The 18799-nt window shown below is 44.0% G+C and overlaps 1 protein-coding gene across 12 annotated transcripts in view; it reads left to right on the forward strand.

The window, feature by feature from the left end:
* Nucleotides 1-18799, forward strand: part of Ric8b (RIC8 guanine nucleotide exchange factor B) — a 110494-nt gene that overhangs the window by 21024 nt on the left and 70671 nt on the right. For 3 of the 12 annotated variants that reach the window (XR_002791993.2, XR_002791992.2, XM_023566289.2), the window contains exon 1: nt 14880-14900. The exons of 6 other annotated variants lie outside the window; for them this stretch is intronic. The gene's annotated coding sequence lies outside the window, so the exon portion shown is untranslated. Of the gene's footprint in view, nt 1-3546; nt 3617-3864; nt 3886-6613; nt 6769-14879; nt 14901-18799 lie in introns of those variants that run through there. 3 more of the 12 variants (XM_013155939.2, XM_013155953.3, XM_013155947.3) reach the window with 3 other exon arrangements.

Genomic DNA, 18799 nt, shown 5'->3' on the forward strand with positions numbered 1-18799 from the left:
AAGGAACCCGTACGCGCTACTAGGAGGACGGGCCTGGAAAACACCATGCTGAATGAAAGAAGCCAGACCCAAATGACTGCATGTGGCATTCTAAGTGAAAGGTCTAGAGTAGCAGGCCTGTGGCAACAGGAAATAGATCAGAAGTTGCCAGGGGTCAGGGAAGAGGGAATCCTAATTCACTGCTAATGGGTGTTGGGTTTCATTTGGGAGTGATGAGAGCGTTCTGTAATTAAATAGTGACGGTTATTGCACAAGTGTGATTATACTAAAGCCAAGGGTGTTCAGACCAGTAGGGGGAACTTTCTAGGATGTGAGTCATTAAATTTTAATAAAGCTCTTTGTATATAAGTGCTTGTAGATAAAATATACTATAGGTCCATCAGTGTTCCAGGACTACATGGGTATGGACACACTTAAAACACACTTAAAGCTGTAAAACAAGCACAGTCTGTCTCCCCAAAGCCTCCTGCAGTCATGGGAGCAGGCTTTTGGAGTTTGTGACTGTGCTATTTGCTTATTTTACAGTGGGGAAACAAAGGCACACAGAATTTACTGTTTTAAGCTAGTGGCAAGTGGGACGCCATGATCTGAGCCTGGCAGACTGGCCCCACAGCTCCTGTGCTCACCAGACTGCCGCTCATCAGTAATTCATCAATCGTATGTGCCTGTTTTCTGGCGGTTGGCATCCAGGATTCGAGAGTTGGGGCGGAGCAGATGCGTGCTGTCCAGTGCAGGTGACCGGGTAATTAGTGATGTCTGTGTGGTCTCTTCCCTTAGGCTTCATGATGCTTGCCTGTTCAATTTAGATGTATCACGTATTTCTTTTGGATGATTCAGATTGTTTTTCTTTTTCTTTTTTGTTTCTTGTCCTAAAAGTATCTTTTCTCAGTAGTTAGCTCTTTTGAAAACTTTTGACCAGACGCAAAAGAAAGTCTAGAATTTGTATACCTTACTTTAATGGAATACTCTAAATGATCTAAGAGCTCTTGGCTGACCGTACATTTCTAGTGTTCAGCTCCTCTGTGAATAGACAAAAAACTGAAAGATTGACTTACGCAAGTCAAAATTAATGAATGAAAATGTGACAGCTCAAACTAGATCTTTGATGTCCCTTATTGCTGTACCCATCTCTGCAGAGCTTGTCCTTTAGGAATTCAGTGTAGTAGGGAAACCAAACTGCCTTCCAGTCCAGCTATGGTTTGAGTCTGGATGTCCCCGCAAGCCTCCTGCAGTCATGGGAGCAGGCTTTTGGAGTTTGTGACTGACTCATGGTCCAGTGCTGGGATTATGGGTGTGAGTGTCACACCAAGTGGGTGTAGCCTACGCACAATATAAGGGACAGAAAGATTCTCCCTCTGTGCTCCTCCCCTTCTGCTCTTGATGCCTGTGCTGCTTTCCACTGCCATGAGGTGTTGCCCTCTGCCATGTGCCACTCTGCCTCAGAGCCAGCTGATTATGGACTGAAACCTCCACAAACTGTGAGCTAAATAAACCTTCTAGAGTGTCCTTCATGAAGAGCCCCCTGCTCTGAATACCATCAACAGTGGGAGGTTCAGAGGCAGCCATTCTGCGTTTGGATAAGTTAATTTAGGAAGCTTCTGTATGAATGTAAGTCTGGTTTTGTTGATTTTCGTAGTTTTTCCATTTCCCTCTCTGTCTGTTCGTGTTGTTAGCTGATCTTTCTTCCTCTTTCTTGCCATTCATCCTTTCTCTTTCCCACTTATTGCCCAACGTGCTTGAAAACTCTCTCTGGGTAAGTTCACTATAGTTTATTCTTGTAATCGATTAATACACAGTTTAAATTGTTTTATGATGAAAGATACTTAACATCCTTATTTATTTTACATATTGTCAGCCTCCCTAATATTATACATTACGGGCACTGATTTCAACTTCAGTTGAGTCACATTCTTTTAAAAACTCACTAGCCCAAAATCGATATGACTCAGCTAGAATATATTCCTCATGAATCATTTGCGTGCATGGATTTTTTTTTTTTTGTCTTTTTGAGACAGTGTTTCACTTGCTGGCCTAGAACTTGCAGCAGTCCTCCTGCCTCAGCCTTCTGAGTGCTGGAATTACAGGCATGTGCCACCACACCTGGCTTTGCCTGTACTGCATTTTAAATTAGGAGCATTTTCAGTTGTGTGCCTATATAGTGCTGTTTATAGAAGTAATGAATACTGTAAAATTAAATGGGTATTATAGAAATGTAAAATTAATAATACAAAGTTGTACTTTATGTTCATCGCAGTTTACCTATCTTAAGTGGCTTTGCCATTGAAAGGTAAATCCAGGTTAAAAAAATTTCTTGCTACTTTTTGCAGATGTAGTATGTGCCAGTTGGTATTTCTTGATCTGTTTGTTTATCTGGTCATTATTGTGATAAAATATGTGTTGCCTCCTACTCTGCCTCCAGCATTATGCTGGAGGTTTTTAATGTGCTGTCTCACTTTATATTTGTAAGCCGTAGTTGTTAATTCTTATCTTTTGAGATAAGGAAATGAACCTCAGTAACTTCAAGAAATTTGCCTAAGGTCACATAACCACACAGGCAGAGGCAGAGTTTGAAGCCAGGCACTCTTTTGTTTCACTTGTACTGCTTTCTGTTAAGCAGTGTACAGGATGCCTTATTCTTTGTGATGTGTTCTCTCAGATGCTTTCTGTGTTGTCATTCTAATAAACCATGGGGATAACTCCAACTCTGTCTAGTAGATGAGAAAATGCAGCTTCAAAGAGGCTGAGGAAATTGCAACAGATCCTAGTTCAGAAAATAATAAAACTAATAACTAGAAAGAACCCAAATGCTTTGTTTCTGTACCTTTTCTGCTATACATTTGGCCCTCCTCATCCCTGGGTTTTGCAATCAGCCACAGATCAAAAATACTAGAAAAAAATTCTTCCTGAATGTGTGCAGATATTTTATTACTGTTCTCCATAGTGTAACAACTGTTTACATGGCATTTACATTGTAGCAGATGTTGTAAGAGATCCAGAGGTGACTTAAAGTTTATAGGAGGATGTGCATAGATTATGTGCGGGTCCTACTTTTTATTTAAGGACGTGTGCAACCTTGGATTTTGTTAAAGGGGGCAGGATCCTGGACTTGGTCCCCCTGCAGACACCAAGGGACAGCTGTACTAATATTGTGTTCTTATGCCTTCAGAGACCCCTAACATCTGAAAACTGTCTCATTGACAGTTAACTTTCTCGTTGTCTTGACCTTTACCTTTTGTAGTCTACTTAAGCTGTCATACCATAGACTGGGTGACTGAAACAGTGGAAACTTCCTTCTCTCAGTGCTGGAGGCCAAATGCAATCAGCAGTGTTACTCTGAGGCCCCTTCTCTTGTGCTGTGGGCAGTCGCCGTCTTGCTGTGTATTCCCATGACCTCTTCTTTGTGTGTACTTAAAGAGCAAGATCCCTATATCTTTAAGGGCACTGATCCCACCAGACCAGGCCGCATGCTCTTGACCTTATCTAACCCTGATTAGCGCCTATGACCATTGTGTTGCGGGGGAGGGCAGTTTACCATCAAAGTCCCTGCCTTGTACACTGCCGGGGCTACTAGAACTAAGAGCCAGGGGTGCAAAGAGACAAATAACAAATAGTTCAGGTGAGTAGTTAAGGGTTGGGTAGGTGGCATTGGATGTAACACAAAGAAACTCCAAAAGGATTGATTCTGTGTAAGGAAGACATTAAAACACGGGAAACACAGTGCGGCAGTGCTGTAGGGATCTGTTGGGCCACAGCTGCATCAGCCACCAAGCTACAAGGACCTGTGGTAACGTGCCTGTCTTCCACTTGTGTTAGTGAGCTACATAACCTAGTTAGAGCTTGTGCTGAAGAGTCGTTGAAGTACTGGTGACACTTCTGTATCTGCTGGTATGTAAACTTTTTAAAAGACTGCAATTTCATATATGCAGTGTAGAGAAAAGGACTTTCTGAGAAATAGACTCAAGTAGTAAGAGGAGCAGGGTTGGCTCCTGTTGGGAGAGAAGTATTTTTAATGTGCTTGTTGTGCTCATTTAAGAAAGCAAGGGCAGTTGGTTGATTTTGTAGACTTTTACACTTACTGTCTTTCCATCTGTCAGTGATCTCCTGATGCTGCCACATTCTTTTTTAGTATTGCCAATTTGCAAAGGAACGAAAGCCAAACGAGTTTGATTATTGTTACTTAAAGAACTCTTTAAGTCTTTTTGGCAGATCCCTGTGATATAGAGCATAACCAGAAGATTGTATTACAGGAAAATACTCATGTGCAGTAAGGGAACCTAGAGATGGAGTTTCTAGCTTGCCTTCTAGGTACAGCCCATTCATGGAGACAGCGCTCATTAAACAGAAAGTGAAAATTGCCATTGCTCTCCAAAATGTACACATATTAAGCTAAGTGTACATGAAACCAGCTGCCTGAACATTCATTTAGAAAATGTCATCTTTAGCTTTTTGTAAAAAAATTCCAGATTTGACCACCAGAATCTCTTCTCCAGTCTTGATGAGAAACACATTTCAGCATGGGTGACAATAAGTCATTAACTGTTTAGGTTTTGATAACAATTTTTAAGTAGGTCTGTTTGCAGGACTGACAGTGTAGTTCCAGTGATTAATCATAGCAAGTTCGTTTCTGGCTGTTAATTATAGTAAGGCCCCTTCCTTCCCTGCCTCTCCACTCGTGCTCACTTGCTTGCTTACTTGCTGCATGTGAGAGTAAAAGTTTAGAACTCTCAGATTTAGGTGACTGACCTTCAGCTCCAGTGAAGAACTAAAATTAGATTCCTGTGGAATATGTACCCGCTGACGTCCATCATAGGCACAGCCTTGAAGGCCCGGAAGATGTCGTCCAAGAGCGGCTGCTTTGGCTCCAAAATCTCATTTTTAATCTGGAAAATTTGTGTAGTAATTTATAATGCGTTTGTTTGTTCCCATGTGGAAATGCTGTCCTCTATGTAGGGTAACTCTTTTGTAGAATAGTGGTTCAAGAAGATGCACTAGGATTACCCTGTGGCTTTAATATCTCGTCCCCAGTGGATGTGCAGAGCCTAGTGTAAGAGCAGATCCTGTCCCACTACTGTGGAGCACAGGTTGGTGCAAATGAAAGTGCAGCTTCCCCGTGTGACTAAGCGTGACACAGTGGGGAGAAAGTAAGACACGAGTCCGTGCTCACTAACGCCACGGGCAGACCGTAGGAGAGCATTTCACTAGCACTGAAGGGACACAGTAGAAAAGAAAAAGTAGGCCCATTTACGGACTTAGGTCTGTTTAATTGAGGAGGGAGAAATTCATCCTCAGTATTTCCTTTCACAGGCTAAATTTAATCCAGAACTGCCTTTAATGTTAAGAACATCTGCTGCTTGCTTCATTGCTTATCTGTCGCCAGATATCAGTAGGGTGAAGAGAAGTAGAACTGAGAATCCACCTTCCCTTTGACTGCAGCTTTCTGAGCCATTGAAGATGGTTTGGCCTCTCTGGGAGCTAGTTTTTAATGTCTGTAAAATGAGAAAAGTACCCCCTTGTTCTGAGTGTGTCGGTGGGTGTTATTTTAAGAGTTCTGTGGGCAAATCAGTTTTCCCCATAGTATATGCAGTTCCCAAACTTGCCCACAAACACCCTTTTGTACTACTCGTGTTAATCGTAAGGGCTCACATCCCCTCTGACTGACTCCTAATACTTGGCTCCAGAGCTGGCACTAACTGTGCGTGGCCCTTCAGCCCTGCTCTGGCCTGCATCTGCCCCAGGGTTCTTGCCAGGCTGAAATGGGTGCAGGCGTGGTGTGTGTTCCTACCCTGGAGTCACTGTATTTTCTTGTTTCTTGCGAATAAAACAAAGTGTTAGTCCTGTTCTTTTACGTTGTTCACTTTCTCTTTTTACTGTTGCTTCAGTTTTCAGTCATTGGCCCATTTTAATTCTGACCTATTCATCTTTCCCTGAATTTCACCAACTAGGCCAGGGTTTCTGAAACCCGTAGCTCATTAAATCCTGTCAGTACGCAGTAGTATCAGAATGAACACTGTCAGATCTACATGTGACTTACTTTTGCAGTCATAAAAATAAGCCTCCTTGAAGGTACTGCTCTTGTTATTTTTCTTGTAGGTCTTATGTTAGAAGTATAAAATTTTAACCTTTACTGTGTACCAGTCCATGTAGTAAAATAACTTGGTAAATAAAAGGAATATTTTCCCCTTTTTGTAGGAAAAGCACAGAAACTTCCCTCAATAGGTGATAAATAGCAGTTTACTGACAGCAGTTAATATTCTTTACCCCACCAGGTAGCTTCTAAGTGTATGTGCTTTAGTTACAGTAAGTAGCATTTACCATTTAATTCTGGAGTGGCACATACACAGTATCTTCTAATTTCCCAACAACTCTGTGAAGTAGCTAAAGTACTATTCTGCCCATTTGACATACAGGAAAGATTCAAATTGATGTGCTTTTTTAGTATGTTCCCGCCAGGTTGACCCACCTGTGATTACAGGTGGTCCACAACTACCCGGCAGCCAGCCAGACATGGAATCTCGGCCCGTCGTGAAGGTGTTAGCCTTATAACTGAAGTGAGGTGGCAACTCAGATGAACTCACAGCTTGAATCACCTGTTAAATGTTGGAACATAATCTTCTACAGTGCACAGTGCTCTGAAGGCGTCACACTTTGTATGAACGTATGTCAGTTTTCAACATCATTGACAACGTCTTTGTACTTGTAGAAGAACAGAAATATGTCAGACAAATCCACATCTGCTCCCCTCCAAGCTGATTAGAGAAGTCAGTCTCCGTAAGTACAATTTAAGGTTAGAGATGTTAAGTTAGTTCTGGACCTGCAGCAGAGATTAGAGAACTCCAGATTTAGAGCTGAAAGATACTATTTCCTGCTGGGGAGTAGTGAAAAGATAGCATTTGTTTTGAAGACAGGAATAATTTAGAAAGGTCAAGGGTTGAGAAGTCCTTCTAAATACAGACACTAGCATGGGGGAAAGAAAGTTCACACCGATATTAATAAGTTAGTGACAGTGAGTGGGGTCTGGCTCCTTCCTCTTCCCTGTTAATGAGTTGAGCTGTTTTGGATTGAAGTGCCCACGGTGGGCCTATTGAGGAGAAACATCTACCAGGCAACCACCTTTTCTTTTTGCTGCCAACTTTTGGAAGTTAGTCCCCTGCCTCAGAAATGAATAATACCACCATTTAACAAGTCGCCTAAGTTAGAAACCTGGGGAGTCTGTTGCCTCTTCTTCTTCGCCCTTGACCAGTCCTTCAGTGAATTCTCCCGTAAAATCTCTTCTCTGTCCGCGGCCCCCATTCTGTTACCTCTGCCTGAATTCAGACTTCCATCGTCTCTCCCTGGGGCCGGGGCCCCCCGCTCCCCCGCTCCCCTGCACTGGGGCCGGGATCCCCTGCTCCCCTGCTCCCCTGCACTGGGGCTGGGATCCCCTGCTCCCCTGCTCCCCTGCACTGGGGCCGTGGCCCCCCTGCTCCCCTGCACTGGGGCCGTGGCCCCCCACTCCCCTGCACTGGGGCCGTGGCCCCCCGCTCCCCTGCACTGGGGCCGGGGCCCCCCACTCCCCTGCACTGGGGCCGGGGTCCCCTGCTCCGTCCTGCCTGGCTTGTTTACCCGTTTTGCCCATTAACATCAGAGTGACGTTTCCCCGGTGCAGACCTCCTGGCATTCCTGCTTGGCGCTACTTTGTGCTCAGTTCCTCATTTCCCGGTGGATTACTTTCACACGCGTCATTCTTCCAGTGGTACAGGCGCAGCCTGGTGTATCCTCTCCTTGAGAAAATGACAGTTTCACTGGACCTTGTATTCCCTCTCACTGCCATCCCATTTTGCTGCTTCCCCGTGTCTTAGAAGGTGTCTGTGCCTCCGTCCATTTTCTTACTTGCAGCTACTGCTGAGAGCACCTTTTACCATTGCGATGCAGAGGTAGTCAAATCCTTACGCTGTTTCACTTTCACCTCCATAAAATCCCTTTTCCTGGCTTTTCTTAGGAAATCCCATACTTTCCTAGTTTACGTCTCTGCATCTCCTCTCTCATGGTTGGCACTTTTCAGGACTCCTGCCTCTGCTCTCTGTTTCTTCTGGGTGATCTAATCTACTCCTAAGTTAAACGCCTTCCTCCCAGACAGCATGGCCTTCACAGTGGCGAGGGCTCCTGCCACGTGTGTCCAGCCTCCTGCTTCACATGTCTGTAAGCGGTTCAGAGTTAATGCGACCTTGTAGAGCCCCTCAAGTCTGTCCTTTCCTTCTTGTCCTCTTAATGAATGGCACTGTGCTGCTTATGCCAGAAACCTCCCCCCACACACAAACAGCTGTTCCTGTCAATCGTTCCTCTCAAAGACTGTATCAAGTCCCCCGCTTCTTCCCCTCTGCATCACTGCCACAGTAGTTGAAGCTGTGTTCGCGCTCCTGCAGTTCCTTTTCCACATAAACAGCCAGGGTGGCCAGGGTGGCTTTTTTGTTATTTGCTGTTTTGTTTTTTTAACGAAGCAAAGTCTGATCTTATTAGACTGTGTCTGCATGGTCTGGTTGCTGTGTGCCTCCAGTTTCACCTCGTGGAAGTCTGCCACCAGTGTCACCCACACTGGCTTTTAGGACCTTAGACACAGCGGGCCCTGCTGATATGATTTAGCAGACTTCTCAGTATTACGACTTAACTTAAACATCACTGTCTGAACTTGATCTTTCTCCAGATATTTTATATTTAGCATTTTGTTCATTTTTCTTATGATATTTAGTAACATCTTAATTGTATCTTTTTATTCTTTATCTTCCCATTAGACTATGATTTCCATAACATCAGAATTATAACTTTGTTGACTACTGTACACCCATAACCTAATACAATGTCTTGAATATAGCAGGCCCTCAAGGTGTTTGTTGAATGGAAGACTGGAAGTCAAATCTTTATGTTTCAGATATCTTAGATGGTACTTCCTTAGGCAGTTTTTTCCTGAAGTGGTCTGCCTTCCTCCTGTAGGCACCTTAATTAAGGCGCCCTAGCTCTGTGTTTTAGGACTTTAGGTTTGTATCACTGTTTCTTAATTGGAGGATGTTGATTTTGCTCCTCAGACAATTTCTGGATGCAGTTTTGATTGTGAGGCCTCGGCAGTGGTGACTTTTAGTGCGTAGAGGGTAGAGGTGCTGTGGCATGTCCTACAGAGCCCAGAACAGCCTCCTGAGGCGAAGAATTTTTCAGTCTAAAGTGACAGTGACACCGCTGAGAAACTTACTGTGTTAATTTGTTTCTTTGTAACTCTGTACTTGATTTTAAATTCCTTTGCTGGACATGGTGGTGCACACCGGTAATTCCTGTTACACTGGAAGCTGAGGTGGGAAGATCTTGAGTTCTGGGCCATCTGGCAACTCAGCAAGGTCCCATCTCCAGGAAGTTTAATCAGTTCCCTAGAAGTTCACTATTGCCACCCTGTATTGCCTTGAATTTATAAAATAGACACTTGGAAAATTCCAAGGACTTTATGAATAAATAATATGCAAATCAGCCATGCCATGAGCCTATGTTGGCCTACTAACTGATACTAAATACTCTGTGTAGCTGTTCCCTAGATCTTTGAAGTACAATGTACCTCTTACTTGAGGGATAATGACTCGGGAGGCGTTGATGAGATACAGTATCTCAAACACACATATAGGTTAAAGGTAAATCGTGGCAGGGGAGCAGCAACTTGAAAAGGATCAAGCTGGAAGGGGTTTAAGGAGTGTAGGTGGAACCTCAGTGTTCAGCCTTAACGGCAGTGTCGCTACTTTGCAATAAGTAAGTGGGTTTTGGGTTGCAGTTTGGGTACTTGGTCCCTCAGAGGTTCGCCAACCCTGGCATGGAGCGCGTCTGCACACCTTCCTGTGTCCATGAGGCCACGTGGAGAACGCGGTGCAGCGAGGCAGCGGTGGGCCTGGTGCCTCTACACCAAGAGACAGCGCTCTCATTGCTCGACAGCTTACCCACTGCGTGAACAGCCATGAAGCTGTATGTTACTGTTCATTACTCTGGAACCTGATGTCTAGAACAGTGCTCCTCAAACTTCGTGATAAGGGATTGAGGTTTTGTTGTTTGATTGTTTTCTGCTAATCTATGGGAGAGCAATCCTTTAGTACAATACAGTTAACACTAAAACAGTTGGTTCTTCCATGTCATAGCAAAATCAAATTATTGTAAAGGTTTCTAGTGGATACTTGCAGTTTTTTACACTCATCTCACCTCGTACACCTCTCTCAGCCTGACCTAGTGACGGTCTGTGAGCCGACCCCTATCTGCAAACAGCACTGCTGAGTGGCACTTTTCTCCAGTGCTTTCTGAAGACCTGTGTTGGATTGCTACCGCACAGTAAAAGTGTTCTCTCGGTCATTTAAGCAAAGGCATTTGCTTTTAAAACTTGACATTTAACTTAAAAAATTTTAGAAATCACTTCTTAAACTGTGATAGATCATTTGACTGCTCACGTGCATACTTTTGTAAGTAGGTTTGCATGTTTCATAGCTAAAAGTAACCCTGACCCTGGCTTCACAGATTCATAGTGAAACCCTGCCTTCCTGGAGCCTGCAGGAGGTTGTGTGAGAGAGCATTTTGTGTGGCGCGCAGGGCAGAGGAAAGAAGCCGCGTGAAGCAGCACGTACAGGATCGCAAGCAGCAGAGCAGCGACAGCTGCGGCGGCTTTGGCTTACGCTGGAGACCGCACTGGAGCCAGGTGATCTCCGCTCTCCTGGACTAAAAGTCTTTAAAAGACACTTATGAAGTGTGTGGTGCATTCTGCCTGGAACCCCAGCACTTGGGAGGCTGAGCCAGGCAGATTGCCATGCACTCAGGGCCAGCCTAAACTATAGAACAAGACCCTGTCTCAAAAACTATCAAAAACAAGTACTAAGTATGTGTTCAGGCAGCATTTTTCAGGGTGAATAGCACATATAAAAGCTTTTTGCAAACTACAAAGCATATATAAGTAAACAGTAAAAGTGAGAAGCCAGGATATTTTTCTTTTGGTACTGGGGATTGAACTCTGGATGGTGCACTTGCAAGGCAGGAGCTTACGCTGCTGAGCTAAATCCCTAGCTCTAAAATTCATGCTTGTTGATACCAAACCCCTTGTTCTTTCTGGACTCTGCTGCACTTATACTGAATACTGCTTGAGGACAGGAGTCATATTTAATACTGCATTTAAAGTACGTTAATGAGAACTTGGTAGCAATGTGGAAAAATGCTTACATTGAATTAGGAGGTCGGGAAACAAAATCATAATGCCTCTGATGGTTACAGCTATGTTAGAGTGATATGCCTGTTACTGAAAATCTAGTCAGTGAACTAAGGATTTCACCCTCCTTGCTTTCTTTCCATTGCCCTGGGTCTCTTCCTCTTGCATTTCTGGCCTTTTTGTTTTTATAGTTTCTGCATATGAGTGAAAATGTGACCCCTGTCTTCCTTCATCTGACTGACTTCACTCAGCACGATGTACTTCAGTTTCATTTTCCTGTAGGTGATAGGATTTATTAATTTCCATGACCAAATGGTGCCCCATCGTGTATGCATACCATGTTTCCTTCATCCATCCATCCATTGATGGGTACCCATGCTGATGATTCTGTATCCTGGTCATTGTGTGTGTCACCACAATCGACATAGGTATTCAGGTTTCTTTTTTTTTTACCAGTACCAGGGATCGAACTCACGACCACGTGCTTGCAAGGCAGGCCCTTATGCTGCTGAGCTAAACCCCCAGCCCCTCAGGTTTCTTTTTTTTTAAACCGACTTCATTTCTTTCAGATATATATCTATGAGTAGCATAGCTAGATCATATGATAGTTCTATTTATAGTTTTTTGAGGTAGCTTCATATTATTTTCTTATGGCTGTACTGATTTTATGTTTCTTTTTCTCTCAGTCCTAGCCAGCATGTTATTTGTTTATTGATTTATTTTGGTAGTAAACCTTCTAAATAGGGTAAGATGAAATCTTAGCATAGTTTTGATTTTGTTTTGTCTTTCCTTGATTGCTACAGATGTTTATCATCACTTCATATACTTGTTGGTCGTCTGAAGTTCTTTGTTCTGGATATTCGTCCTGTGTCAGATGAATAGGTGGTTAAGACTTTTTCCCAGTCTGCAGGTTCCTCTTCACTTCCTTTCGTTAGCCGTGTAGAAGGTTAATTTGATGCAGTTCCCTTGTTAGTTCTTTTGTTTCCTGAGCTGTTAGAGTGTCTTTATCCAGGCCTAAGCAGCATTTTGAAGTGTTTCTGCTCATAATTTCAAAGTTTCGGCCCTTTTGTTAAGGTCTTTGATTTTTAGTTGATATTTGTACAAGATGAGAGATAGGGTCTAATTTCAGTCTTCTGCATGTGGATATTCAGTGTCCTGCACCATTTGTTGAGAAACTGTCCTTTCTCCAGTGTGGCTTGCCACCTTCGTACAGGATCAGTTGACTGAAGATACTAGGACTTATTTCTGGGTCCTCTATTCTGTTCTGTGAGTCTCTACTTTAATACCAATACCATGCTGTTTTTATTAATATGATTTTGTAGTATGTTTTGAAATTAAGTATTGGGATTCCTCCAACATTGCTCTTTTTGTTCAGGATTGCTTTGTCTATTCAGGATCTTTTGTGCTTTCATCAAATTTTAGAACTCTTTTTCCTGGTTCTGTGAAGAATGTCATTGGAATTTGGTGGGGATTTCATTGACTCTTTGGATGGTATAGAAGAGTATGGCCATTTGTAACAACGTTTGTTCCTTCCATTCATGAGAATGGGAGATTGTTCCGCCTCCTAAAGCTTTTTTCAGTTCCTTCAGTATTTTTAAATTTTCATTGCACAAGTCTTTCACATCCTTAGTTAAGTTTATTCCTAGTATTTTACTTGTGATGGTGATTTCTTTGCCAATTTATTTTTCAACATGTTCATAATTGGTGTATTGCAATACTACTGGTTTTTGTATGTTGATTTTGTATCCTGCTGTTTTACTGAATTTATTTGCCAAATCTGAGTCTTCTGGTGGATTCTTGGGTTTTCCATGTATCGGATCATAAAATCAACAAACAGGAGTAATTTAATTTCTTCCTTCTGTGTGCATTGTTTCTTTCTTTCTTTCTCTTACCTGACTGCTCTGGCTGAACTTTCTAGCCCTTTGCTGGATAGCCGTGGTGGGAGTGGGCCCCTTCTCTCATGCCTGTTACTTTCAGGGTCTCCTGATTGTGATGTTGGCTTTAGATTTGTCAGGAGTCACATGTGTTATGTCGAGGCTGAGCTATGCCCAATTCTTGGATTTTATCACGAGGGAGGTTGGTTTTATCGAAGGCTGTTCTTTGTGCAGTTATTACATTTATTGATTTGTGGATTGTTTCAGTCAGGGGTTGTACACAGAGAACAATTCCGACCAGGACATGGAATTTATAATATTTTTATAATGGTCACTGGAAGTTAACACAGGAGAATGCAGGAAATCTATCTGCAACACCAACGACATAGATTATTTAGTCAAGAGTCTAAACCCCACGGCAATGTCCCACACGAGTCCAGATAAAAACCCAGAGCTCAGGACAACGCCTCCACGAGTCCAACTGGAAGTCCAGAGCCCACAAGACGGACTCACGCCAGTCTCTTTTATGGATTCGTGCCGGGAAGACCCAAGGGTCAGCGGTGGAAGCCAGAAAGTCTATGTCAGCAGGATGAAGGAGCTGTGCTAGTGGGATGAGGGTTCTACACTGGAGCTGAGAAGTCACACTCACAGCAAAGAGCGGGGCTGTCCTGAAAGGCACCACAGCTGTCCTCAGCGACATAGAGGCCCCGAGCTCCTCCGACAACAAGCACAGTCAGGTACATGCCAGGAAGCAGCGTGACGAGTTCATCCTGCAGACCAGGCAGCACATGTCTTCCCCTCCGGAGCCAGGAAGCAATGCTCGATGTGAAGACCAAAGCTTCTCCAGGAGAACCAACAGCTCAGACAGCAGCTTGTAGGAGAACCCATAATGCCTCCTTAACGCCTCAATCCCTCTCCACACCTCTGTTCTTCTCCGCCTATTTATCCTGGCAACCCTCCTCAGGTGGAGCATCTTCTCTCAATGCATGCTGATGTAATCTAACTTGTGTTAAGTTGACCACCAGTTTTCAAACCATAACATGGATGTTGTGCCACCTTCAATTCTTACAATGAAACCAACTTAATCATATTGTATAATCATTTTAATGTGATGCTGAATTTGATTTGCAAGAAATTTTATTGAGAATTCCTACATCTATGAATTGTTTTTTATCAGGAATATTGTTCTATAGTTCTCTTTTTTGTTGTGTCTTTATCAGGCTCTGGTAGCGCCATAATCCTGACTTTATGGAATGTTAGTTTGGGAAGGTTCCTTCCCTCACTAGATTATAGAATAGTTTGGGAAGCATTGGTGATAGTGTTTTTTGTCTGGTAAAATTCAGCAGTGAGTGTGTCTGGCCATGGCCTCTTGTTTGTTGGGAAAGCCTTTATTACTGTTCCAGTCATATTACTTGCTTTTGATCTGTTGTGGGTTTTCTTTTTCACTCCTGTTGATTAAGTTTGGGAGATCACTTAAAGTGTTCTCAAAACATTCCCTAATGTCATGTTGAATTTCAGTTGGTATCTGCTTTATTCCTTCCCTGTTCATCTCTGATTGATTCTCCCCCTTTGTAATTAAAACTTTTATTTAGAAATCTGCCTCAGATAGCCTTACATGTGCATGTATGCACATCATCGTCATCAACAATGGACTTACTCTGGAGAGTCGCACCTTCATGGCGTGTTGGCTGCTGGGTGTGCAAAGGCCAGCTGCTCCTCATCCCATGCAGCTTGGCACTGCGGGAAGTGCTGAGCTCGCTGACAGTCAGCGTGTGCGCTCTGCCCGGGTCGGCTTGGCACCACTGGCCTCACAAGGGGACCGAGTCAGCTATCAGGTGACTATTGTTGCCATGCGTCTGCTTTATTTTGGGGAAAGGATAAAAGTTGTACCATCTTGTCATTTGCCACTTCAGGTATCACGAATTCTTGTAAGAAGATGGAATGCTTCCACTTTCATGCTTGCGGGCCTCAGAATGGTTTTTGCCTTTGCATCTTTCGGTTTCCTACAGATAGCAGATACTGTTCTTGGAACGCTGCCATTGTTTCCTGGTGAGGAGGAGGCAGAGGAAGGAGAGTAGCATGGTTGTGCTGATGACAGAAATTGCGGGGCTTGTGTAGTTCTCACAGAGAAGTGAATTCAGCCTTTCCTGTGCTGCCCGGCCCTTGTGGGGGGTGTGCTGCCTTCTGCCGCCTCTGCCCACGTGCCCAGATGTTTTCCCCTTCTCGCTGCTCTGCCTGCCTTGGGTGACACTGAGAGGAAGGCGGTCCCGAGGGAGAAAGGAGGGTCGGGGAACTCCGCAGAGCTGGCTGTAACCTGATAACTGACACGGCCCAGGCGGGAGCTGCACTGAGGGCCGGCCAGCCGGTGGTGAGGGCTGCTGCAGAGGCTCTTCTTTCTCTTCTTTCTTTCCTTCTGGCTTTTTTTTTGTGGTGCTGGGGATTGACTCCAGGACCTCACATGCTAGGCGAGTGCTTTGCCCCTGAGCTACAGCCCCAGCCTGCAGAAGAGCTTCGTGCTCTCAGTACACTTCCACTTTCCCAATCACATGCAGTCCACACCACTGTCCTCGGAGACGGCCACGCCAGCCTGTGTATGGGACTGGGACGCTGGAAAGACACCTTCCCAGCACTCTGCAGAAAAGGGAACCAGAAACTCGGGTGCTGAGAGAAGGTGTGCCTGGCGTCATAAACACCACCCATCCCCTCGGAACCGCTTTCCATTGCGAGGCCACGCCAACGGAGCAGGGCCACACAGCCGTGGAGCCCAGGACAGCTGCGCCGTGTGCACGAGGGCAGTCCCCTCGCAGGACCTCCTAGCAGTGGAAAGCAGTCGGCCCTGATTTTTATCAGAGTGTAACTCTGGGGGTCCGAAATGAGATGGACAGTCTGAAGGCTTCGGCGGTTTACTGTATTGTCCCCACACCCGAGAATTCAGCATTAGACCTCACCATTTACACAGAGGGGAAACAGAACTCTCTCCTTGTTTGCAGAGAGTTGTACTCAGGGCCCCATCCCAGCAGGGGAAGCACTGGGCGGGAGCTCGGAACATGTTCCGATGGGCCCTCGAGCATTTTCCCTCTGACCTGGAAGGCTCTTGTTGGTGGGAGAGTGCACTGGTTGTATTTATCTGGGTCTTCTCTTGGCTATTTTGGCTATTTGTCAGTTTTGTTTGTATTTTCAAAGAACCAGCTCTTTGTTTCATTGGTGATTTGTATTTTTTTTTAGTCTCTATTTCACTTACTACTTCTGTAAAGCCTTGATGACATATCATTAGGTTATTTACATGTGATCTAGTCATTTCTTTATGTAGACATTTATTGCCGTGCATTTCCTTTATAGTACTGGAAATATATAACTTCCTAAGTGTGCGAAAAAGCTGTTACCCAATTGGCAAATCACCTTACCAGTATAATCATAAGAACAATGTCTACTTCTTTCTTGCCTTCTTAGAAAGGAGCAATATCGCAAATATTAATAGACCTCTACTACTGCTTCAGATTTATGAAACTTTTTATTTAATCAATTTATTTGGGGGGTGCTTGTTGTGTTCTAGCTACAACAACTGCGAAGTGATAAAATGTAATAATCACCATTAAAGAGTTTTTACTCTATAGCAGAATGTCCTTTTATAACAGCTTTGTGAGATGTGAATAGTGTTGTTTCCATTTACAAACGGGGCTCTGAGGCTCAGTGCAGTTGAGTAGACTGTTTCTGTATCATACAACTAGCAGTATACATGCACACACACTTACATCATACTGGCAAAGCCAGCTGTTAAAACTCAGGTCTTTGCGATCCTGGTCACTCGAGGACATTTTCTTCTTTCAGGAACAAAGACACCTTTCTGCCCTCAGAGAACTTACACTAGTTGAGGGAGACTCACAGAAAGAAAGCTAAAGGGACAAATGTGTGAACACAGAGCGACTGCTAGGAATTGCTTCTGGGGTGTTCTGTGGGAGGAAGACTGCCGGAGGTCTAAGTGGTGGGAAATGTTATATGGAAAGTGGAATTTAGGCTTAACTTTGGAGAATGGGTGAACCTTGAGTAGGTGCAGGAGGAGCAGGACGGGAGGTGTAGAGGGGGTGGTCGGGAAGCGAAGGAGGACAGAGAGAGTCTGCGATGCTGGCTGGGGAGGGCCGCCTTCGTTACAGGAACAGCGGGAAAGATGATGCGGGGCCAGTAAGTATCGAGCTGAGGACTTCGAGGTTTTATTTTATATTTATAATTTTATAATATAGTGGTTAACCTGTATTGAATATCCTGAATACTATATATTATGATCTCACTTAATTCTTTTTTTTTTTTTTTTGGTACCGAAGATCAAGTTCACAACCTTGCATTTGCCAAGCAGGCATTTATGCCCCTGAGCTAAATCCCTGGCCCCATCATTTAATTCTTAAGTAAACATGAGGCCCAGCAAAACAGTAACTTGCCGAGGTCAGACCATTAGTAAACCGAAGAGCCAAGATTTAAATGAAGGAATCTGAATCCAGAACTCCAGCTCCTAATTATGACACTGTTCTGGTCCTGGGGTCCATGGTGGGGTGAACTAGTGTCAAGCCCAGGACTGACTTGAAAAAAGTTTCATCTCCTAGCACTCTTTCAGGGTTTAGGGAAGGTTTATGACCAGACAGTGCATCGTGTTCTCATCCCTGCCCGCCCTTACTCAGCTTTAGCGCTGCGCAGTGAGGAAGTTAAGATACTTACGCTAATGGCCTTTGCCTCTGCCAGCTGTCCTGCGCACACCTCTGCCATTTGCCCTCAGTTACCTCCTGTAACTTCCGTCGCCGACTGTGATGCATTGTCCTGGAGTGTAGTCGCTGGGCACCACTACCAGCAAAATGACTGAAAACTTGTTAAAAGTCCCAGTTCTGGAGCCTCACCGGTACCTGCTGAATCAGCACCTGGTGACTACAGTGGAACGGGTGGGGTAGCAGTGCGGGGTCTTAGGGGATTGTGCTGCATGCTGAAGGTTGAGGGCCAGTTCTGTAGTCTACTCCAGGGCTTAAGCTTTGAGGCAAACTACAGTCTGGGACATTGGGACCATTCAAGATCTGCCTCCCAGTTTCTCTCCTGCAGGGTCCCATAGTCTGATCATAGAAATAGGCATGAGTTACTAGGCTAATGGGCATATTATGAGGGCTTTTACTAAAATTCTTACGATTGCATGTTTTTGTTTTGTTTTGTTTTTTGGGGAGGGTTGGTATGGAGCTTGAACTGAAGACCTTGCACCTCCCAGGGTAGGCACTGACACCGCTAAACTAACCCCCCGGCCCTATGATTACTTTTATGGGGGTATTTAACCCTGCTTTGTAACTTTAGTTCATTCCTGAAAACCTAAACCTGCTAAAATGAAAAGTTATTAAAAAGGAAAATACTTTTATTGATTTTAATAGGAAAAATTGTGTTCCATTGTCATCTAAGATAGCCAAATAATTTTCAGGTTTAAAAAAATTGAACAGTGACTATATATTCATATAACCAATACACTGATACCTCCATTGTCAGACTCAATTAATCCCAAATTCATGTTGAAATAGCAAGAAGTTTGAGAGCTGAACACACTTTTTCCATCAGAAACAATGGAAAACCAATCAAGTGATTCTGAGGCCTAAACGTTACACTTAAAATTCTTCCAGGACTTTCAACAGATTTTGCAAAGATTTCTTTATCATGGCTCTCAGTTTTCCTCTTTACTGCTGGATCACTAACTTCCTTTGGAGCTAGGGCTATG

This window comes from Cavia porcellus, unplaced genomic scaffold, assembly GCF_034190915.1.
Source record: "Cavia porcellus strain 051 isolate PalLab524CR breed Dunkin Hartley unplaced genomic scaffold, mCavPor4.1 scaffold_8, whole genome shotgun sequence".
In the NCBI taxonomy this organism is placed as follows: domain Eukaryota; kingdom Metazoa; phylum Chordata; class Mammalia; order Rodentia; family Caviidae; genus Cavia; species Cavia porcellus.